The sequence below is a fragment of the Artemia sp. Qi Xiang Cuo genome, chromosome 9, assembly GCF_049724085.1.
Source record: "Artemia sp. Qi Xiang Cuo chromosome 9, ASM4972408v1, whole genome shotgun sequence".
Classification (NCBI taxonomy): Eukaryota; Metazoa; Arthropoda; class Branchiopoda; order Anostraca; family Artemiidae; genus Artemia; species Artemia sp. Qi Xiang Cuo.
In genome coordinates this window covers 8,357,524-8,382,890 of record NC_142802.1, presented here as the reverse complement: position 1 = coordinate 8,382,890, position 25,367 = coordinate 8,357,524, and the positions used below count along the sequence as shown (strand labels likewise).

The following is a 25,367-nucleotide window of genomic DNA, read 5'->3' as shown; positions in this document are numbered from 1 at the left end:
AAAAGTGTTTCTATAATGCGATATTGTACTTTTATACTATTCTCTACAATAGTAGAACTTGAAGTGGACATTATAATTTTTAACGATTTTATACAGTATCGTAAAATTAATGTGACAAGGTGCTATGAATTATTTATATAAAATATCAAAACTATACTGCTACTTGTTAGTGTGTAATATTATTCTACAATAGCGTAACTTTCCTGTGACTGTCTGCTATGAAATTATGTTCTAAATAAGCTTAACTCATATGTTACATGGTGTTTTGACAGTATTTTTTACAAAAGTGAAAATCCAATATGACATGCTACTTTGATAATATTTTCTACAGTATCCGAAATCTACATTGGCTTGGTACATTGAAATTATTTTCTACAAAAGCGTAACTATCATGTGACTTGGTACTTTGAAATTATTTTCTAAAATAGAGTAACTATCATGTGACATGGTACTTTGAAATTATTTTCTACAATAGAGTAAAAATCATGTTACTTTGTACTTTGAAATTATTTTCTAAAATAGAGTAACTATCATGTGACTTGGTACTTTGAAATTATTTGCTAAAATAGCGTAACTATAATGTGACTTGGTAGTTTGAAATTATTTTCTACAATAGCGTAACTATAATGTGACTTGGTACTTTGAAATTATTTTCTAAAATAGCGTAACTATAATGTGACTTGGTACTTTGAAATTATTTTCTATAATAGAGTTACTATCATGTGACTTTGTACTTTGAAACTATTTTCTATAATATCGTAACTATCATGTGACATTGTACTTTGAAATTATTTTCTATAATACAGTAACTATAATGTGATTTGGTATTTTTATATTATTTTTTATTATAGCTTAACCATAATGTTAATTTGTACTTTGATATTATTTTCTATAATAGCGTGACTATATTGTGGCTTAATACTTTGAAATTAATTTCTACAAAAGCATAACATCATTTGACTTGGTACTATGAAATTATTTTCTACAATAGAGTAACTATCAGGTCACTTGGTACTTTGAAATTATTTTCTACAACAGTATAACTATCATGTAACATGGCACTTTAAAATTATATTATACAAAAGTTTAACTATCCTGTGACATGGTACTTTGAAATCATTTTCTACTAAAGAGTAACTATAATGTGACTTGGTAATTTGAAATTATTTTATATAATAGCGTAACTATAATGTGACTTGGTACTTTGAAATTATTTTATATAATAGCGTAACTATCATGTTACTTGGTACTTTGATATTATTTTCTAAAATAGCGTAACTATCATGTGACTTGGTACTTTGAAATTATTTTCTACAATAGCGTAACTATCATGTGACTTAGTACTTTGAAATTATTTTCTACAAAAACATAACTATCATGTGACTTGGTACTTTGAAATTACTTTCTACAAAAGCGTAACTATCAAGTGATTTGGTACTTTGAAATTATTTTCTACAAAAGCGTAACTATCATGTGACATGGTACTTTGAAATTATTTTCTATAAATGCGTTACTATCATGTGACTTTGTGCTTTGAAATTATTTTATATAAAAGCTTAACTATAATGTGACAATGAAATTTAAATTTAATGTCCATTAAAATGTAACTAACAGGTGATAATTCACATTGATATTATTTTTTTCTTTAACTTAAATATACTGCGACATTGTAGTTTAAAATTATTTTTTAAAATATCGTAATTATATTTTGGCATAATAGATCGAAATTAATTTCTACAGAAGCACAAATATCATGTGACTTGATACTATGAAAATATTTTCTATAATAAAGTAACTATCATGTGACTTGGTCCTTTGAAATTATTTTATACAATAGCGTAACTATCATGTGACTTGGTACTTTGAAATTATTTTCTATAATAGCGTAACTATCATGCGACATGGTATTTTGAAATTATTTCCTACAATAGCGTAACTATCATTTGACTTGGTACTTTGAATTTATTTTATACAATAGCGTAACTATCATGTGACTTGGTACTTTGAAATTATTTTCTACAATAGCTCGTGTTCAACAAAAAAAAACAACAAAGGAATTATTTACTGACCATTAGTTGTTGTGATTTTAAAAGTTCCACTTTTATTTCAGCCAATTGTGTTTTAACAAAAAAAAAACAAAGGAACTATTTACTGACCTTGAGTTGTGATTTTAAGACTTCCACTTTTTTTTCAGCCATTTGTGTATAAAAAAAAAAAAAAAAAAAAAAAAAAAACTTTTCATTTGGGTTTTTCACAAGCAATTCGTACCATAGTACAGCACTATCACTAGTCTGAGACATCCAATCTGTCATCGCTCCATCCCCCCAAAAAATACTTTTCAGAAATTTCTTGTTAAAACTGTTTCTGAGGGGGAAGGAGGGGTCTCTGAGCCTGCCTTTGAGGCAGATCCCGTTTATTTTCGATTCTGAGTATTTTTGGCTTTCCCTCCAAAATTGACCTCCCCTCCCCCCTCCTCTTCCCTCAGAATTGGTGGAAGGCGGGGCCTCTGAGCCTTGCCCTTGAGGTAGATACCATTTATTTTTGATTCTGATTATTTTTGGTTTTCCCTCCAAAATTGACCCCCCCTCCCCCCTGCTCTCAGAAATGGGGGAATGAAGGGCCTCTGAGCCTTCCCCTTGAGGCAGATCCCATTTATTTTCGATTCTGAGTATTTTGATTTTCCCTCCAAAATTGACCCCCCCACCCCAGCCCGCAGAAAAGGGGGAACGAAGGGCCACTGAGCCTTCCCCTTGAGGCAGATACCATTTATTTTCGATTTTGAGTATTTTTGGTTTTCCCGCCAAAATTGACCCCCCCTAACCTCAGAAATGGGAGAAGGAGGGGCCTCTGAGCCTTCCCCTTGAGGTAGATCACTTTTATTTTCCATTCTGAGTCTTTTTGGTTTTCCCTCCAAAATTTACCCCCCCTCCCCTGCCCTCAGAAAGGGGGGAACGAAGGGCCTCTGAGCCTTCCCCTTGAGGCATATCACATTTTTTTTTGTTTCTTATTATTTTTTATTTGTCCTCAAAAATTCACCCCCCCCCCTCCCCTGCCCTCAGAAATGGGGGAAAAAAGGGTATCTGATCCTACCTCTTGAGGCAGATCCTCTTTATTTTCGATCCTGAGTAAGTTTTGTTTTCCCTCCAAAATTGACCTTTTTGTAGAAATAATTGGCTTTGTTTTTAACAACAAAGCCTACACACATGTACACACTATGCTTTCAAAAAACCAGTCTGGTTGAAAAACTTGGAGTTGAAACAAATTTGTGCGGGGAATCCCCGTTCATACTGCTATCTTTTTTGCAATGTTTAGGAACAGGAGGAGAATCTCCACTCGTAATTGCTAATTACCTTAACCCTTTTATCCATTGTCAAGTACATGCTCCAAAAATATTTTATTCAGAGATTTCACGTTAAAAAATTATCCAGTCACTAATTACCCCTTTTTCTCAAATGTCAATCAATGAATTCCGATTGTAAAAGCGTGTTTAATCATGTTGCATAAGTACATGCTCTGAAAAGGTGCCAAGGAACGTAATCCCCCCAAACATGTCAAACTGTTTCCATGTGCAATTGGTCTGGTAATCTGTCCTGGAAAGCTGCCAGGGACCGTAAAGAGAGCAAATAACACAGGATGGAACATAGAGAGAGCAAAGTATAACCTTGATTACTACTTGAAAGCAAAAACAGCCTATCGTTGAATGGATTAAGATGGAAAATACCGTTTATTTTGACATATGACATTCACTCAACTTATGTCTTCGAGAAAATGGGCCCTTAATACCAGAGAAAACCAAAATTATTGAAATTTACAATCCGTAAGATTAAAAATTCACCTCTCCAGCTACTGAAATTTTCATTTTAGAAGTTATTTCCAAAATTACTCCTGATCAAACATATGGAATGTATATTCAAGTTTTGCCAAAATTTAAATTTAAGTTAAAAAAAGAATTGTTTTTTGGATTTATAAAAAAATTAAATCCAACCTTTCAGTTCTTAGACACAAAAGCAGGAAAATGACAAATATCCTAAAATTGGTACATGATAAACCTATATCCATTAAAACAAACAGAAATCGATTTCAAAATTTTTTTTCAAAAACAAGCAAAGATGTATATAGAACCTAAAATGATTAGAAGTAAATAAACATAATAATTCAAAACTGCAAATCAGCAAGAATTGCTATCAATTAAAAAACGAAACCTAAAACAAACAGATATTTAAAGGAACATTAAAATCAAAAGTAAAAATAACATATACTACGGTTAATAAATGAAACAAAAAAAAAGAAATTGGAACGTTATATTCAAGTCAAAATTATAACGAACAGAAATTACCACATATAAAAATGGGGCTACCACTACCCCAAACCCTATTTAAGATCGAATTTTTAATAAACCGACACAATCCTTAGAATGTACGTAAATCTTTAGACCAGCTAGACAGCTCCCTTCTGTTACACTTCCAGAGATGCTTAAGTTAAGTTAGGTTAACTTAAGTTATGTTAATTTAATTTAAGCTAGACACTCAAGTTAGATTCTGACAAGAGTGCGTTTCGCTTTAGCAGCCAGATTTTACAGTACTTGATGACAGAATCTCTTCTTTCTGGCTTAATATTTTGTTGGCTTGAAAAATTCCTTTTTCCAGTCAAAAAATTGTTATTGAAAATAAATTAAATCTTTCTTGTGTTTTAGGTATTTTTTCTATAGGGTATTTGAATTGTGGTCATAAAATTTCATAAAGAGTTCATGAAATGAAGTCTTTATGTTGGATTTGCTTTAAATCCAACATAAAAGCTGGAATTGATATGGCAACACTGCAAGGAAGTTTTCCTTCAATATAACACACAAGCTAAACTGACGTAGCAAGGCTGCATGTTTTTCCTTAACAAAATTCACCATTATCTGTCACTATTTTCATTTAATAGACACACTTTATACAGATAATTCCCCAATAAAGTCCTATTCTTCAATTTTATTGTAACACAATAACTAAAAACTGGACCTATTCTACTGAATTAATTAAAAAAAACTTTTTCCACGAAATAAGTTTTTCAAAAAAAAGTAAAGAACACCATTAAACAAAAAATGAGCAAAACTAAAATCAAATAATCTACGAAGCGTGAAACTACCACAAATAAGCATTGATAAATAAATGAAACCCAAAACGAACAGAAATTAAAATAATTAACCGAGTCAAACTCAAAACGAGCAGAATTTAACATAAGTTGGGAGCAAAAACCCTTTGCCTTTCCAAGGCCAAAACAAAATTTAGGCCTTTCAATTTCCAATTGAATGAGCCCTTTTGAAGTTTTTACGACAACGCTTTCAATAAAAACTTTATGTGCTCCACGGGGCATAACTTACAACCCCTGCCCTGAGACTGTGGGGGGAGGGATTGTCATCCTTAAAAACCTAATTTCCAAAACCATTAACTACGTTGAATAAAATGGCTATCTAAGAATTTTGATTGGAGGTGTTTTGGGAAAAGGTGGGCGAGAGAGGGGGGGTTAGTTGCCCTCAAATCACTTTCGACTATCAAAAATGGTACTATTTCTTTGCATTTCAAATTGAATAAGCACTTTTTCAACTTTCTACGACAAATATTTCAATAAAAACCTTATAGGCCCCCAGGGCATACCTTACAACCCTTGCCCTGAGGGCTCTGGGGGGAGTATCCTCCTCAAAAACATAATTTCTATCTGGAAATCAACTACCTTGAACAAAATGGCTATCTCAAAATTTTTATTGGATGTGTTTGGGGGAATGATGGGTGTGAGGGGGGGGAGCTAGTTGCCCTCCAATTACTTTCGACTATTGAAAAGGGCATTAGCCCTTTGAATTTCCAGTCGAATGAGCTTTCATTAAAGTTTCTACGACAACGCCTTCTTTAAAAACCTTATATACCCCCTGGGCCTAACTTAAAACCCTTACCCTAAGGGATGTGGGGAAGTGTCCTCCTCAAAAACATATTTACTATCGGGAAATCAACTACGCTGAACAAAATGGCGATCTCAAAATTTTGATTGGATGTGTTTGGGGGAATGAAGGGCGTGATGGGGGGGGGCTAGTTGCCCTCAAATCACTTTTAACTATTAAAACGGGTACTAGCCCTTTGTATTTCCAATCGAATGAGCCTTTTTTGAAGTTTCTACGACAACGCCTTCTATAAAAACCTTATATGCCCCCAGGGCAAAGCTTAAAACGCTTCCCCCGAGGGTTGTGGGGGAGTGTCCTCTTCAAAAACAAACTCTCTATCTGGAAATCAACTACTCTGAACAAAATGGCTATCTCAAAATTATGATGGGATGTGTTTGGGGGCATGATGAGCGTGGGGGCGGGGGCTAGTTGCCCTCCAATCCCTTTCGACTATTAAAAAGGGTACTATCGCTTTGAATTTCCAATCGAATGAGCCTGTTTTGAAGTTTCTACGACAACGCTTTCTATAAAACCCTCATATGCCCCCAGGGCATAATTTAAAACCCCTGCCCAAAGGGTTGTGGGGGAGTGTCCTCCTCAAATACATATTTTCTATCTAGAAATCAACTACGCTGAACGAAATGGCTATCTCAAGATTTTGATTGGATGTGTTTGGGGGATTGATGGGCGTGGGGGAGAGGGGCTAGTTGCCCTCCAATAAGTTTCAACTAATAAAAGGGTACTAGCCCTTTGAATTACCAATCAAATGAGCCTGTTTTGAAGTTTCTACGACAACGCCTTCTATAAAAAATCTTATATGCCCCCAGGGTATAACTTAAAACCCTTGCCCTGAGGGTTGTAGGAAGTGTCCTCCTCGAAAACATATTTTCCATCTGGAAATCAGGCATGCTGAAAAAAATGGCTATCTGCAAATTTTGTTTGGATTGTTTGGGGGAATGCTGGGCGTGGGGGGGGGCTAGTTGCCCTCCAATCACTTTCGACTATTAGAAAAGGGTACTAGTCCTTTGCATTTCCAATCGAATGAGCCTTTCTTGAAGTTTCTACGACAACGCCTTCTATAAAAACCTTATATACCCCTAGGGCATAACTTAAAACCCTTGCCCCAAGGGCTGTGGGGAGTGTCCTCCTCAAAAAAATATTTTATAGTTTGGAAATCAACTATGCTGAACAAAATGGCTATATCAAAATTCTGATTGGTTGTGTTTGGGGGAATGATGGGTGTGGGGAGGGGGGCCTAGTTGCCCTCCAATCACTTTCGATTATTAAAAAGTGCACTAGCCCTTTGAATTTTCAATCGAATGAGTCTTTTTTGAAGTTTCTACGACAACACCTTCCATAAAAAAAATTGATATGGCCCCAGGGCATAACTTAAAACCCTTGCCCCGAGAGTTGTGGGGGAGTGTCCTCCACAAAAAGATATTTTCTATAAGGAAATCAACTACACTGAACAAAATGGCTATCTCAAAATTTTGATTGGATGTATTTGGGGGAATGATGGGCTTGGAGGGGGGGCTCTTTGCCATACAATCACTTTAGACTATTAAAAAGGGCACAAGCCCTTTGAATTTCCAATCGAATGAGCCTTTTTTCAAGTTTCTACAACAACGCCTTCTATAAAAAATTTACATGCCTTCAGGGCATAACTTAAAACCCTTGCCCTTGGGTTTTGGGGGAGTGACCTCCTCAAAAAGATATTTTCTATCTGGAAATCAACTACGCTGAACAAAATGGATATCTCAAAATTTTGATTGGACGTATTTGGGGGAATGATGGGTGTGGGGGAGGGCTAGTTGCCCTCCAATCACTTTCAACTATTAGAAAGGGCACTAGCCACTCCAATTTCCAATCGAATGAGCCCTTTTCGAAGTTTCTGCGACGAATCCTTCGATACGAAGTACCCGGGTATGGAGGAAAAAAAACAATACATTGTGCCCACATCGTTCTTTACTTAGGCAGCGCTAGCGCGCTGTCTATGATTTTAAGAAGCAAACCATTACTAATACATATTGTATTTATTTGTATGATTCACTTAAAGAGGTTTGCCACCCTTGGACTGGTTTACTTTTTTTAAATGTTTGGTTTATTCGTGTTTTTATTTTGAACGTATTTGCTCCTGTTTCTGTAGGTATGTATTTTTTTTTCTTTAGCTTTTTTTTCGTTATATTCCACCGCCATACCTTGTATTTTTGATGGGTTATAAATTGACTAATTAACTGCTAATTACAACTCGAAAGAGAAATTATTTACCTGTGGTTCTTCTTCCATTAACAAGTAGTCTTTCACTCTTTTTAACTTAAGCATTTTAAGACGAAATCTTGATTGGGGTAAAATAGAAAAATGAGATACAATAAAAACAGTGTCATGGTAAAATGGTAACTTAAGCATTTTATGACGACATGTTGTATGGGGTAAAATATAAAAATTAGCGACAATAAAAAACAGTGTTATGGTAACATGGTAACTCGAGCATTTTAAGACGACATCTTGTATGGGGTAAAATCTAAAAATGAGCGACAATAAAAAAACAGTGTTATGGTAAAATGGTAACTTAAGTATTTTAATACGACATCTTGTATGGGTTAAAATATAAAAATGAGCGACAATAAAAAACAGTTATGGTAAATGGTACCTTAAGCATTTTTTGACTACATCTTGTAGGGGATAAAATCTAAAAATGAGCGACAATAAAAACCAGTGTTATGGTAACATGGTAACTCGAGCATTTTAAGACGACATCTTGATTGTGTTAAAATATAAAAATTAGATACAATATAAAACAGTGTCATGGTAACATGGTAACTTAAGCATTTTATGACGACATCTTTTATGGGGTAAAATCTAAAAATGAGCGACAATAAAAAACAGTGTCATGGTAAATGGTACCTTAAGCATTTTTAGACAACATCTTGTAGGGGGTAAAATCTAAAAATGAGCAATAACAAAATAGTGTCATGATAAATACAATGATGCTGAACTAGTGAAGAGTCAGGGGCCTCAAAGAGTTTTGCCTAATGAGCATCCAGGAATTTACTCAGGGATACATAGTTTTGTTTATGACTAAACGTCAGTCATTAAACTCATTGAGATTTCAGTATGACTAAATAAAAACATAAAATAAAAACTAAATCAGAAATACCTAATCAAGATAGATTTCATACTTTAAGTACATAATTCAATTTTTCTATGGTGTAAGTACATCAAAACTGAAATATATTAATTACATATTTCATGTGGATGTGTTTTCTTTAACAGTAGAAATTAATATTAATTATCAGCGGTAATTAATCAGCATTGATCGACGTTAATTATCAGTATAATATTAATAGAAATCGATGTTTTATTATTTTAACAAAAAAAGCATCTTTTTTTAAGAAACTAAAAAAATCCTGGATATCAATGAGTGTAAATAAGCAAAAACGTTGAACAATAGGCTACATCAGATCTATGTTAAGTTCACATAGAGTAAAGTCTAGACTAAAATAAGATCTAGAAGTAAATCAAGAAATACAATTTCAAAACAGACACTCGACGAGTAAGGTGGCTAAAACTGAGCGTTCAACTTTTGGTTGAAAAATTTCAGCTGAAAACTAATAACTGAGCTGCAAAAACTAGTACGTATCAGTCAATCAGAGTACAGATAGGAATTTAATGATGAGCATTTTTAATAGACATTATTAATAAGATATTATCAATTTTATTGATAGAATCATGATTATTATTAGTTAAATTATTAATATCATAATTTTTACTTTATTTATTTATTATTTTATTATATTGCTATTATAAGTTATTATTATTAATTTTTTATAACGGTAAATATTATTATTGAATTAATTAAACTTTTAATAGAATTTTTAATTAAAAAAGTAATTATTAACCAGATAATTATTATTATAAGATTAGATGGATCACCAGTTGCTGTTCATAACATTTGGAATGCAACTAATATTTCTGGGAATTCATCAGCTAGGTTATAATATTAATTGGATTACTACTCATATAGGCTGGTGGTAATCTGAAGAGAAAGACTGTAGTTGCAGATACACTCAGAGCCGTTCAAAGCGGAGGGGCAACCGGGTCAACCTCTCTGGGCACTACAGCTGTGAAAAGGCACGGCAGTGGGGTTGCCCAAATTAATCAAATTTTTTCCTTTGATTTGGCTTTTTTTGCTTATATTTAAGTCGGGAGGGGGGATGGCTGTAATTAATTTTGCCCTGGGCACCACCAACCCTAGCAACAGATCTGGGCACACTCGCCTGGATTTAAAATTAAACCTTTTAAACAGAAAAGCAATCATGAATAGTAAGAGTATCAATACCTTCCTCAAGTTTTTGAACTATCTAATCATTTTCCTGAAAAAACGGGATTGTTAAGTCCACAACGGCTCTTTAGCAAGCAAAAAATACATTTAAGGATTTATTTGGGCCATCATTGATCACCAGCAGTCCTATGATTACTTTGGATGAAATAACAAATTAAGAGTCCCCGTCTTCTGAATACTTACCGCATATCTTAGTCATCAAAACCTGATGGCTTGCCATTGAACTCTTTTTAAATTATTTTCAATTTTGTTTAGGTAATACACTCTAAAATTCACTCCATGGACCATCAAATATCTATTGTTTCAAATTTGTGAAGTTGTTTTAAGTTTTATGAAGTATTTCGGCAGTAGCACATGTTTGGCAGTGCTACCACACTGAACCAAGAAAATAAATTAGCAAAGATAATTAGTTAAATTGGATAGTGCTTTTTATTTACAAGAATAAAAACATTAACAATCTGTTGATTTTCAAAATTAAATTATTTATTGTATAAAAAACAAGGAAAAGGCCAGCTAAAAATAATATGGCACCAAATAGCTTAAAGTTGTTTAGCTTTTCTTTGAAGGCATATTAAAATAACAGGCCTATTATATAGTTACAGTGGGGAGTTTTGTTGCTGTTTCTGGTCCTTTACTAGTCTTCTTCCTCTTCTTCCCCACAGGTGTTGGAATAGGTGACTCATAATTCCTCTTTTTGTCTTTGTCCTCTTTGGTAGTTTAATCTCCTGCTCCACCACCAGCACCAGGCTGATTTTGACCCTGAAAATTAGGCATATTATTTTGTTCTTCATGAATTTCTGGGCTAAATTTTTCAAGGCTAGGTTAATCACTAGAACATAGGCTATACAAAAAATAAACATGAATCCATTGATTATTGTGCAGCTACTTTGTATTTTGCTTCTAAGCAGCAGATCATAAGACAGTGCTACCAATTCTCTGATTTCATTCACAAGAAACTGAAATGATAGAGAATACCAAATAAAGGAAATTGAAAACAATTTGTGGTCATACTATCAGTTATGTTAAATGCAGAAGAGTGGGGTTTGACGCCTCTGTTTTCGAAATGCCTCTGGGGTGAGGGGGTATTTTCATTTAAAAAAATGACAGATTTGCTCCCCCTTAGATTTTGAAGAATATTTTGCCCCCCCTCTAAACTTTCATAAAGTGACACCACTGTATACTTGTAAATTTAAAGGATTCATTATTAAAAATGACAATTCCCCCCCCCCCTCATATTTTGAAAAATGTTTCGACCTATATCCAACAGATTAAAAATTTGTTTCTAAAACTTGTCTAGTAGAAAAAATTGCAATTGTAGCTGATTCAGGAATGGTAATTATTATTTTCATTAGTCTTTACATTAAAATGGTATCTTGAAATCAAATTTTCTAAGATTTTGAAGAGCCTGAAATCCCTTGAAAAAGTCATTACCTTAGACCCCATTATGCAGATGTGAAAGTAAGAGTCCTTGTGATATGCCTGCCAGTGATAACTTCAAAGTTTGGATGGGGACCCTTGAGCATCCCAGTGTAGAAACAACCCCATCAGCTCCCAGCCCCTGTCAGCACCATGCTTGAATGACTCCAGGGTTTGAGATTGGATGGTTTGATTGCTTAAGAAGTTCCAAAGTGGAGCAACACAGTTGGAAAACAAGTGGTTGCATTCTCTGCAATTGGTAGTTTGTTGGGTGATTTTCTGGGAGTTTCCCTGGGTTCTCTGGTTGGGGTTGATGGGAAGAAGGCTAGAACTAGGGCTGGCTTTCAGATGCTCAAACACTGTGACAACATCATCCCTTTTTCTTTTGTAAACAAGGGTTGGAATTTTCAATACTACAAGCCTCTCATGGTAAGGGAGGGTACTCAAGTTGTAAGGCATTTTGGTTGCACATAGCTGGACACTTTCAAGAAGTTGTTTGTCTCCCTTGAATTGAGGAGAGGCAGGTATCATACCAAACTCCAGCAATGGAAATACCAGAGGTGTACAGCTTTTTTATAACGTGTTGGCTGCAGCTGACAAATGTTCCTTTAATAATACCAAGACATCCCCCCGCATTTCCAGCAGCTAAGAGAGTATGCTGATGAAACTTCTGCTGGAAGTTGACCATAACACCAAGATCATGCTCCCCTGCTCCTGGTGTTAGATGTGAGCAGTTGCTGAATGGCTCACAAATCTAAATTAAAGATTGTGAAAAGAAGTACAAGGAAAATCAGTGAGTTGAGAAAAACACTCAAACCAAGAACCCAATAACTGTCAGCAACAATGATTCAATGTGCAATGTTACTGACAGCTATTGGGTCCTGGGTGGAGCACCCTACATTTTTCTGCATTGTCCTGTAGCAGCCACTTTTCTGACCAGTTTGCTAGGTTAACCAGTTCTTCCTGTATAGAAGCCCTTGCCTCAGCAGTATCAGCCATTGTTTCAACCTTGGAGTTATCAGCATAGAAATTTATTTGATTGTTTGTGCTATCAGGGGCATCACTAACAAAAATGTTGAATAATGTAGGGCCAAGCTAAATACCCTGAGGTTCTCCACTCTTCATTGGTTGGAGTAAACTTAGTGAGCCATCAGGAGCGAAGAGAACAACAACCTGTCTTCTGTCTGTCAGAGAGACCATACCCCAGTCAGCAACATATTTTATTAATTACTGGCATTAGGGACCTTCTCAAATGCCTTAGTCTGGTCAAGTAGAAAAAGATCAATGGAATCCCTTTATCAATAAGCTTAGTAGTGTCATTATAGGGAACAAGTAGGTTTGTATCTATTGAACTGCCTTTTCTAAAAGCCATATTGCCAGATGGGCAAAATGTTGTTGGCTGTTAGGTGCTTTACGATGGCATCAAAGTAAATTTTTCAATAGCAAAAAAATAAGAGAACAATAAATCATCTTCAAGAGTCCATAAAGGGCTTCAAATTGAATTTCTGAGTAAAATAACTAGCCTATTTTTATTCAGAAAGAGCATACAAGAAGACATTGAGCAGTATGTTCACCTGAATTTAGACATGCATAGCTCTGTAATGTATATAATCTTCTAAGCTCCATATATTCTGTATATGATGAAGTAAGAACTGTTAGTTTTAACCCTTTTACATAGCCTAGCTAAAAATAAGAGGAAAAGCTATCATCTTTGAGGGTCCACAATGGGCTTAAAACTGAATTTCCAAGTAAAGGAATTATTATATTCAAAAGGAGCACAAAAAAAGCCAGTATGCAAAGCCATCAATAAAAAAAGAGAACATGGACAATTTACAAAAAATCTTAACCCCCAGATAAACTAGGCTAGAAAAGTTCAAACAAGCTAGAAATCACCTCAGATATTTGACAAAAAGTTACTGCAGAATACAAAGATTTTTTTGGCAACAGACAAAAGAAAATCCAAAAAAAAAATTGGAAATGGACATCAGAGAAAAAAACAAGTAGACACTCAATGACCCATGTAGCATATCAAGGTCAACTGGTTGCCAACTCTAAGAACATAGCAAATCTACTAAGTGAACAGTTAAGTCAGTATGCATAACCACAGATGATACAAGTCTACCAGAAGAGCCTAATTACCAAATTGATAACCCTATGCCACCCCTTAGTCTTGATTCTGGATTAGTCTATAAGCATTTGAAAAAGCTGGATCTAACAGTCAACAGGTCCAGATGGAATTTCCCCTAGACTTTTGAAGGAAGCATCTTCAGTTTTAGCTGAGCCACTAACTAAGCTATTCCAAAAATCACTAGACATCTCAGTAGTGCCAGACAACTGGAGACTGGCACATATTACACCTATTCTCAAAGGGGGCAATAGGGATGTGGCTGAAAACTACAGACCTATAAGTATAACATCAGCTATGGGTAAAGTACTAGAAAGTCTTGTGAATTCAGCTGTAATTAAGCACCTAGTTTCTAATGAGCTGCTCACACCAAAAACAGCATGGCTTTAGACAAGGGAAAATTAAACTCCTAGATGCCTGCAAATATACAATTGAACTTATTGATAAAGGAATGGATGTAGATGTTATGCTTCTTGACTTTGCCAAGGCATTTGATAAAACATGTCACAAAAGACAGAAAATAAAGCTTCTTGACAAATAGGAAGTAAGTGGTCAAGGTTCATGGTGATGGAGACCAACCTTTCTTTTCTAAAACTGCAACAGTCACCAGTGGAGTGTCACAAGGTACTTTGCTTGGGCCAACGTTGCTCATTATCTATATTAGTGATGCCCCACATGTAGTTCTAAATAAGCTGAGCCTATATGCTGATGATTATAAAATAATTGGCCCAGTAAATGCAGACAACACCTTACAAGCCGATATAGACTCTTTCTCTAAATGGACAGAGAGTTGGTGCCTTGAACTAAATATTAAAAAGCGCAAAACTATCCATTTTGGTAAAAGGAACCCTAGTACTTTGTACAATATAGGTTCAACTAATGCACAACCCCAACCCATTTCAGCTGCAACTGAAGATTGAGATCTTGGGCTGATGATTGATAATAAGTTGAAATTCACATTCCATACAGGAATGATTGTTGGTAAAGCATCACAAAGACTAGGGTTAATAAAACAGACCATCTCCTCCAGAGCTCCACAGACCATGCCAAAGTTGTACAAAGCCCTAGTTTGGCCTGTCATAGCATATGAAATGACTGTTGCCTCCTCTAATGATAAAGATGATGTAGCTGCCCTAGAATCCATTAAACAAAATGCCACAAAACTTATAAAAGGGTGTAAAGGTCTGAATTACCTGGCAAGATTACAAAAACTTAAGTTACCTTCACTAGTTTATAGAAGACAAAGGGGAGACATGATTATGACTAAGAATTTATTAACCAACAACAACCCTCTTTCTTACCTCCAACTAGACACCCTGCAGAGGACTAGAGGCGACTCATTGAAATTGTTCCAGAAGAGGGCCCAGACACATACAGCAGAAAATTTCTTCTCGAATAGAACTGTTTCATTCTGGAATTCATTAACTAATGAGGCGGTATCAGCCTCTACCCCCAATGCTTTCAAATCTGGAGTTGATCGTGAATGGACAAATCAACAATGGAAAACAAAATGGAATGCTGCCAATTGGGATCATTGCCATCACTCACCAGTAACATCACAGGATTTACCTTAGTTACTGGGCAAAGCAATTTAAGGTAATTTGACTAGAGACCTAACTGTAGAGAAGTTAACACGTTAACTTCTTTAGAAGCAAGTTTCTCTAGAAGGAAACATGTTCAGCAATGCCCACATGCATGTCTCCAATAGAATTGTGTCATTCTAAAATTAATTAACTAATGAAATGGTAACAGCCTCTACCACCAATGCTTTCAAATCTGGAGTTGATTGTGAATGGCTGAAGCAACCATGGAAAACAAAATGGGATGCTGCCAATTGGAATCATTGCTATCACTCACCAGCAACATTACAGGATTTACCTTAGTTGCTGGACAATGTAATTTAAGGTAATTTGTCTCGAGACCTAACTGTAGAGAAGGAAACATGTTAAGCAATGTTAACATGCATGTCTAGACAACTACTATTCACAAGAAAAATTTGGTGCTTGGCCAAACAAGTTACAACTATGCATCCAGTTCTAAACTCTAGAACTCAAAGTCAAGGATTTTCAATTACAGCCCATCAGTATGTGTCAAGTTCCACTATGTTCATTGTCTATGGTTATATTTTTAGACTGAAATTTATTTTTGGTTTTCTCATTGTTTTTTTTTCATACTAGGTAGATATTGAACGCCAGATTATAATAGTGAAGCCTACTAAGGCAATTGATTGGCTTGTCTCATCCATTATCTAGTGACAATAAAAATAGGGATTACAATTTTGAATGTTTTGCCTGTATAAGCTCTCTTCATTGGCTAGAAATAACATCTGTAATCTCTTTGAAACTAAATTAGTAGTTTCAGCTAAGCACTGAATTCTTCTTGTGAACAGTAATTTCCTAGACATTGATTTCTGGCTAGACACATGTCTAGACATGATATTCCAGCAAGACTTGACTTGACTTATGTCTCCTGCCGGGCGCTGCTCCACGTAGAGAGTGACGTCTGCCTCCTCCATCCACTTCGGTCCATGGCAAGCGTTTGCACATCGCTCAACCTGATATTTGCCATCATCAGGAACTCGGACAGGCTGTCAGACCATCGTTTTTTCGTTCGGCCGCGAGGTCGCTTCCCACCGGCTTTGACAGGGTCGAAGTCATGGATCGTTTTCGCAGGTATGTGTGGAGGCATTCAAAGTAGGTGTCCGAACCATCGTAATGTTCGCTCGGCTGCTTGGGTCGAAAACCAAGACTGCTTGGTGAGCTGCAGCAGCTTCTCATTGCTGACGAAGTCGAGCCATCGTAGACCTTCGATCCTCCTCAGGCTCTTCGACTGAAAGACATCAATTGCCTTGAGGGTTGCGGCTGAAGCTTGCCGCGTTTCAACTCCATAGAGCATCACAGAGCCGACGAGGGCCGTTGAAAATCCGCAGCTTCGTTGTGCAACTGATGTTTGGTTTTCGCCAGAGGTGACGGTTTAGTCTGCCCATGGCAGAAGACGCTTTGGATATTCTCGCTTGTAGTTCAGAAAGAAGCGAGCCATCTGAAGAGATTATGGAGCCCAGGTATGTGAACCTTTGGACAACTTCAATACTAGTGGTGCTGAAGGATTGGCAGCAGGGGAGAATGGGTCTATGGCCATAATTTTCGTTTTAGTCCAGTTTATCTGCAGTCCTACTTTTGCAGCCTCTTCTTGTAGGATTCGAAGCGTTTCCAGCAACTGCTCCATGGAGTCTGCCAGAATGGCCAAGTCATCAGCAAAATCAGCATCTGTAATGACACTATCTCCAAACTTGAGTCCAAAGCTGAGACGCGAAGTAGTCCTTGTCATAACGTAGTCTATGATGACATTGAAGAGCGCTGTGGCCACTGCACATCCTTGGCGCACTCCTGTAGTGATTTGGAAGAACGGGAAGACATGCATGTGAAAGCTGCTTTAATAAAAACAATTATTTGATAAATGGCAACACTGTTTAAGATACTGGATGAAAGATATCCTCATAACTATAGTAAAAATACATCCTTTTTGACAATATTAGTATCCATCAAACTACAAAAATTCAGGAATTCTGCTGATATGAGAAATAACTCTAATGAAGCTGATTCTAATCTTTTCTTAACTGTTAATTGTCAATAAAATGGTGGATTGAGTTTCTCCTGTGCACAGTGTTACCCACAACCATTTCAGTGCAGATTTTGTATAATACCAAAATTAGAAGTGCAGTGTTACAATGCTGGTTTTTACAAAGTTATTGGAATATAGCCAAATCAGACTGAAAAAGTTTTCCCCCCAAAAAATGAGTGCTGCTTTGAAGAGACCTTATCAGTCACTCAGAAAAGGAATCAATCTTTGTTCAGCCTGTGATGCTAGCCTGCAAGATGAAAGCCATGCACTTCTATGTGATGCTTGTGAAAAGTGGGTTTGCACTGATTGTTTGAATATGTCAGACCCCAAATACAAACTTTTTACAAAAATGAGTTGTCACTTAGGATCAGATAGGGGTGAGGAATCCCTAGATCAGTGGAATTGTCAATAACTGGTTGCATACAAAGTTGTCCAAAAAAGTATTGGAAGCCTGTGAATAGAGGCAAAAAAGAGCAGTCACCATTGTTCATGGTCTTCAGTGACCCAGTCACTGGTGAAGCTGTTGATAATGATAAGAGAAAAGCAGCTATTTTTAACAAATCTTTTTCATCTGTTTTAGTTAATCCTGCTTCCCATACGAGATCTAATATATGCAGAATGAGTCACAATATGATGACTCTGATGTAGCACCTGAACACATCCAAAAAATTATATGTGAGCTTTCTGTTGACAAATCCCCTGATATAGATGGTATCTCAAATGTTATTATACTGCTTACTACTATACTACTAAAGTAATTGTGTATTGCATCCAAAATTATTTTGAAAAAATAAATTTTTTGCAAGGCATTTGACAAGGTTCAATATCTTTGCTGTTGGAAAAATATTTAAAGTATGGGATTTGATGTAGTAGCGTGACTTGGATGGATTACCTAACTAATTGGTCACTGAAAGTGAAGGTTGGTGAGGCACTATCAGAAGGGTGTGGAGTTCTAAGCTGAGTCCCTCAGCGTAGCTGCCTGGGACCAGTATTATTCTGTTTATTTATAAATGATTTGCTGCAGGTAATCCAACACAAAACAATTCAATTGTTTGCAGATGATGTGAAGCTATACGAAGGTGTCACCTCCCCAGATGATGTGACATTTCTACAGGGAGATTTAGATACATTGTTTGAATGGTGTAATTTAAATTCTATGTTTGTTAATCAGAATAAATGTCTACTAGCTTTCATTCAGTGTGGACAAACAAAAATAGCAATTTTCTGGATATTAAGAAGCTGTTTGGCAAGTTTTTTATGAACTTATTTTACCTAGTGAAATGAATAGACTTTTGCCCTGGATATTATACTGGATATTTTGACAGTGATTTGGAGTTTGATCACCAGGTGATAAATCCAGTTAGACAAGTTTCTGGTACCATGATGGGATTAATATTAAGCCCTGTTTTGAACTTTATTTATTGATCAATGACAGAGGGTGCAAAGAATGAGTTAATTGTTGGTAAAACAGCAAGCTTCATTAGTAAAGACAACATAATTACAGCAAAAGAAATGTTGCACGATAAGTTCCAGTTTACGAGCAGGTTTGTTAGAAATCTGAAATGCGAAGACAATGTCACAGAAATTTTTAAATGGTTACACGCTCGGGATAGAGAAAAGAAGCCAATGCCAAAATTCGTAATTGAGAATCCTTGCTCTGTTCCCACTTTAGGCGATGCAGAAGTGGTTACTCTGGCTGGGAAAGTAAACAAACTAGGCCGGAAAATCGATTATTTAGTGGAATCCAACAATAACAAATCTATTTCTAGGCCCTCGAGATTCAATGCATTGGAATCCAAGGCTCCATCTTATGCAGTTGTACTCAAGAACTTACCTGGATCACTCAACACTCCCAGTGCTTGTAAGCCCTTTGTCAATTCAGTGTGTTCAAATCCTTTTCAAATCAGTGAACTATGTACGAGTAAAGCCAACTGGAAACTTATAGTTAAGTATAGAGATACTGCTGAAGCTATTGTTGACCACATAAAAGGCAAGCAACTCACGATAGATGCATCACTAAGGGCTCCAAACTTTATTGGGGTTGTGAAAAGAATTCCCATCAAAATGGAGGAACAAGACGTGTTGCACCTTATCCCCAGAGCTTGAAAAGTAGTCAGGATTGGAAGCTCACATTCTTACAAAGTTTACTTTGACACCTGCACTGACTTGGACTCCTTCCCGCGCTGGCTTGGGCTCCTTCCTTATAAGTCCTTACATATAAGAATATAAGTTTTGACCAAGAAGATACTTCTCCTGTCACGCCAAAGGCCATCTTGCAGCCAATTATAATAATACTGCTATTTGTGGTTGCTGTGGAGCAACTGACCATGCGTCCAGCAAATCCAATCCATGCACTGGTGATATGTTTTGTGTAGTATGTAAGAAAGACGGTCATACATTGGTCTAAAGCGTAAATTGTCCTGTTGCTAAACAGAAGCCAACCTCTGCTAGGCCATGACCAAGCAACCCCCAACATCACACAGTCTGATATCTTGGAATATCAATGGGAACTTTATAAACCGATCCACTTTTGTCCTTGATTTTCTTTGTGAGTGCAACATAATATGCCTGCTAGAGCATTTTACTATGGAGCAGGGCATAAACTTGTTGAATCTTTCACCTTGTCATAGTGTTCATTCTGTGCCTGCGAAGCAAACAAAAGATTGTGGTTGTCCTTCAGGTGGTTTAGTAATGTACGTTCAATCAAACCTAAGCTCTGAGCTTTTGGATTCGGAGGATTACTACCGTGCTGTTATAGAGTAAACAACATGGCTATAATCAATGTCTATCTTCCCACTAACTACCGGGATGACAAATCGGAATGCAGCTTTGTAATTAGTGTGTTTAAACCTTCTAAATGGCTAGAAAAAGCTTATCAAGGAAAGCTTCATTGTATTGTAGTTGGTGACTTGAACTGCAACCTGGAATTTGACAACCATGCAGTGTCAAGTTGCAGAAGTATTTTATTTGGCATTATGAGTGATGATCTATGCATCAGAGCCAAAAGTGAAAAATACACATACATTTATAACTCTGGAAGTACATCCAACTTAGAACAAGTTATAGCAAGCCATTCTTTCTGTACTTGTTATGGATAATAACTATATGTCTGACCCTCTCCCACTCAAGTTCAGAGCATATTTCCCATAGACTCAGTTACCACAAGATATGGACAGTGCTGAGTTGAGTAGAAGGTGGATTAAGTTACCAAATTGGTCTAGGGTTAATGTTCAAAATTTAATGAGTCATGTGATGTAATCCTGGACAAAATCCGTGTGCCCTATGATCTACTTTGTAAGTCTGCTTGTGCAGACTCAGTTGAAAGGCGAGTGAAGCTAAATGTTTACTGGGCCAAATTTATCAATTCTTTACATGTTGCCCAACTTGCAGCTGTTCCTATTAAGCATATTAAAAGTGGCACAGAAATTATTGAGTGGTCAAAGAACCCAGCACTTTGTGAAGCATGTGATAGGGCTAAATTTTGGTTGAAAATTTGGAGAGACTGTAAATCAGATAAGATTGCAGACTAAAAAACGGTTTGCAAATGAGCTTGCCAAGCATAGGAGCTCAATTCAGTCAGTTTATTCCAATAAAGTTCTTAGTGATCCAAATGAGCTTCGGAAAATAATGCTAAAACCACAGAGTAATTTTCCTTAATAATATATCAGATTATGACATCCCTGAATCAACTTGTGTCAAATATTATGAGAACGTGTTCTCTGCCCCTGAAAAGTGCCTTGTGGATTATTATAAGTTTGAGTTAGATTCTTTCTTAGCTAGTTTGTCTAATTCTGATGTCGTGGTTTCTCTAGAGTGTGTAATGAATACTATTAATTGCCTTAAGAAAACGAAATCCAGGGGTTCAGATAATATTTCCTTGTTCCATGTCAAAATATGTAGTCAATTATTCCTTCATCATATTACTCTATTATTTCAAATGGTTTTTGTCACCAGAATAGTTCTGTCATCTTTTTGTATTGGGGCTTTAACTCTGATCCCTAAGAAGGGTAAACCCATTGGGAATATTCATCTTTTTGGCCAATCACAGTTTCAACAACTTTTCGTAGTTTCAACAACTTTTGTAGTTTCACAGTTTCAACAAATATTTGAGCTGCTGATAATTAATGAAGTCCAAAATGAGTGTTATAGCCCAGATTCACAATTTGGATTCCAGCTGCGTCTGGGTTGTTGCCATTCATTATCTGCTGTAGCATCTATTCTTGTTGACACAACGAAAACTGGAGAAAGTTTGGCTCTTGCAGTGTATGATGTTCAATGTGCCTTTGACTCTTTGATTCATGATGAGTTGATATTGGATATGGGAAAGCGCTGTGTAAAAAAAGGAACCCTTCTTCCTTTAAAAGATATGTATGCAAATCTGAAAGCCAAACTTAAGCTCTCACATCAGCATCCGGATTATAAAATGAAAAATAATCCTGTTGTCCCAGTTAAAAAAGGGGCTCAACAAGGGGCAATAACTTCACCTAATGCTTTTAATAATATAATAATCCAAGGGCAAGAGAGATGTAAAACAACTTGTGTCCTGTGATGTATTGATGTTTTGTTAATATCATACGCAAATGATATATTTAATTTGAGTTGCTCTGTTTTGGGTATAGAGGAAAACTTTAGCATCCTCCAAAATGATTATAAGCAGCATTGATTAGAGTTTAACTCAGAAAAGTTGGAAATTCTGCTTTTTAATTGGAAATCAGTCCCCAATGGTTTTACAATTGATCTTGGAAATACAAATGTTAAGCCAGTCCAGTTCATTACTTACCTTGGCCTTCCTATTGGTTCAACTCTAAAAACAACCCATTAGTTGGTCATCAACCATCTACAGAAGCAAACTGGTTTTGCATATAGTAAAATTGTTTCAAATAAGTTAAGGTTCAAAAGAAAACTTTTATCTTGCCTTTATAATGCAATTGCCCTCCCCCATTTTTTGTATTAAATAAAAAAAAGAAGTTTTTTTAACTGAAAGTAAGGAACAATGTTAAAACTTAAAACAAACAGAAATTATTCATAACAAACTTCGATATTCATATACTTTTAACATGTATATTAGGGGGTTTGCCCCCAAGTCAATACCTTACTCTTTTAGCTAGAGTTTGAATTTTATTCCAACTACTTTAAAAATGATTGCTTAATCACAAAGGTTGTTAATTAGAATAAATAGCTCTTATGAAAGTAATAAAAAATCTTTGGCTTAAAGAGCAAGGTATTGACTAGGGGGTGAACCCAACCATATATTTTCTGTTCATTTTAAGTTTTGATGTTGCTGCTTACTTTCAGTTGAAAAACTTGTTTTTTTTATTTAATTTCTGATCTTTTTTTAAATAATGCTGGGAAATCCAGTATCCTTTTAATAGCAATGTCCCTTCCCCCATGAAAACTTCCTTCATGGAAAGATCCTCCCATATAACCCTAGCCCATCCCCCCACCCCCACGACAAGAAAAAATCCCCCTTGAAAACGTCAGTATACTTCCCAACAACCAATACTATATGTTAACATTGGGTAAAGTTCATAACTTTCAGCCCTCCCCCAAGAGCTTCAGGGGTTTAAATCATCCTAAAAGACATAGTTATCATATTTTTGATCATTCTGAACAAAATGGCTATCTCAAAATTTTGATTGGGTGACTTTGGGAAAAAAGTGAGTGTGGGAGGGGGCCTAGTTGCCCTCCATTTTTTTGGTCACTTAAAAAGGGCATTAGAACTTTTAATTTCTGTTCCAATGAGCCCTCCCACAATATTCTAGGACCACTGGGTCAAGACAATCACCCCTAGGAAAAAAAAAACATGCATAAGTGATCTTTCTTCTGGCAAAAATTACAAAATTCCACATTTTTGTAGATAGGAACTTGAAACCTCTAAAGTAATTTAGAGTAAACCTCTCAAAGTATCAGATTCTCTGATACTCTGAATATGATTGTGTGATTTTCATTAAGGTTCTATAGCTTTTAGGGGGTCTTTCCCCCTTTTTTTGAAAATCAGCCAAATTTTCTCAAGTGTGTAACCTTTGATGGGTAGGACTAAACTTGATTAAATGTATATATTTGAAATCAGCATTAAAATATAATTCTTTTGGTGTATCTATTGATATCAAAATCCCGTTTTCTAGAGTTTTGGTTACCATTGAGCCGGGCTGCTCCTTACTTACAGTTTTTTACCATGAACTGTTTGATTTAAGTCCTTTTTGGAGAATTTTTCCCAAGTCCAATAAATGTAAACTTCAACCTGTTTTCTTTAAGTATGCTAAGTTTATACTTTGTCTCCCACTTTGGTCCTCAAATTCTTTTCAGGAAATTAAAATATAGCAGACCTAACTTCACATGGGTGTAGGAAGGGGGGAGGCCGCTGCCCCCCTAGACCTTCAAAATTACATTAGATATGGCTGAAAAAGCAGATGGTTGGAAAAGCAGTTGATAAAAGGCCCTCCATTACACTATCGACTGCCCACCCCGTCTAGACAATATGCTGCCTATGCCCATGCAACTTCAGCTATCCTTAATCAGACGTCAAAGTTCAATAATAATGTTAAAAGCCATCTGTGGTTTGAAATCCTCCACCAGTAGAACTCAGTGCTTTTTTGTTTTCTCTATGGTTTAACCAGTCTTTTCTTGCTAGTGAGTTTTATATTGTGTCTAAAACTTGTACTTTTATGTATTTTGTTTTTATTGTGTATATTGTCTTGTTTACCTTTTTCTTGTATTTTTATGTACTTGGTCTATTTCATTTGATTTTGATGGGTAATAAAATATTATTATTATAAAGATGTGGTATACTGAATTTCATTGGTGACATATCAACATGTCCTGTTAACTCTATCCGGGATCTCAGCATTATTTTCTATGATTGGCTGAGGTTTGATAAGCAAGCATCAGTGTTTTGCAAAAAGCAAACTATGGTTTGCTTTGTGTTACAAAAGCATTCAGAAGGTTTAATCTGCAAAGTTTTACCACTTTGTATAAGACAATGGTGCTCCCTGTTGTTGAATACTGTTCATCTGTGTGGTATCCAATTAGAAAATCTGATTATATCTGAATACTGCTAATCTGTGTGGTATCCAATTAGAAACTTTTCCCATATCTGAAATACCTACCACATGAACAGAAATTGAGCAGCCTGAGCTTACCATATCTGCAATTCAGAAGGGAAAGAATGGACCTTCTCAACACTTTCCTTATCATAAAGGGTATTGTGAAGATTTCTTTGTGTACCGTGAGTAAAACATGATGTATTTAAAATACCAAAATAAAGTTCCTTCTTTCTAAAGATAATTCGGACTTCCTCTAATTATGTTTAAATCTAGTTTCAAAAAGAAAGAAAAGTCCTCAATCAGCAAAGAGAAAAATTACAGTCAGCCTCAGACAAAGAACAGCGCTAATCAAGCTTTCGATTTCGCTAAGATAGTGGTAATAAAAAAGGTGCCACGCACAATATTTCTAAGGAAGTTTAAATTATAAGAACCGTGTGAACATTTGAATCATCAGAAACATTTAAAACAATTGATTGGACGAAGGGTTCGCATCCTTGGACCACTCGGGCCAATGGTGAGCCAGTTCTTACAGCGCAAGACAAAAGAGCTAAGTTTGATAGTGGGGTAAAAAATGCTTTTTGAGATGATTCGTATTTGAGAATCAGGACCATTCAGACAGAATTTTGGCATACAATCTTTTCAATTCTTTCATGTCGTATCTTGGTCACCGTTATTGTCATTTGGAGTGACCCACTGCTGTTCACCTAAATATGTCAGTCTCAATAAATCTATTGCTTTTTTTACCTGTGTTTATTTTATTTTATATGTCCATATCTAGCCTAATGATAGCTAATTAGTTCGCATGTCTCCAAGGTAGCGCTCCCAGAGGAATCTGATCTCCAGATAGCTCAAAAAGAAGAGGTCACATTTATATGGCTACATATATTATTTTCTCTCAATAAT

At 35.9% G+C, this 25,367-nt stretch overlaps 1 pseudogene across 1 annotated transcript in view; it reads right to left on the bottom strand.

Moving 5' to 3' along the window:
- Positions 1 to 14,452, bottom strand: part of LOC148948285 (uncharacterized) — a 41,376-nt pseudogene extending 26,924 nt beyond the window's left edge. Inside the window, exons 1-3 of the transcript XR_016142246.1 lie at positions 14,408 to 14,452; positions 12,209 to 12,429; positions 10,860 to 11,076 (exon numbers count right to left, since the gene is read on the bottom strand). The product of XR_016142246.1 is annotated as an uncharacterized LOC148948285 (transcript). The remainder of the gene's footprint in view (positions 1 to 10,859; positions 11,077 to 12,208; positions 12,430 to 14,407) is intronic.
- Between the last annotated feature and the right edge of the window lie 10,915 nt (positions 14,453 to 25,367).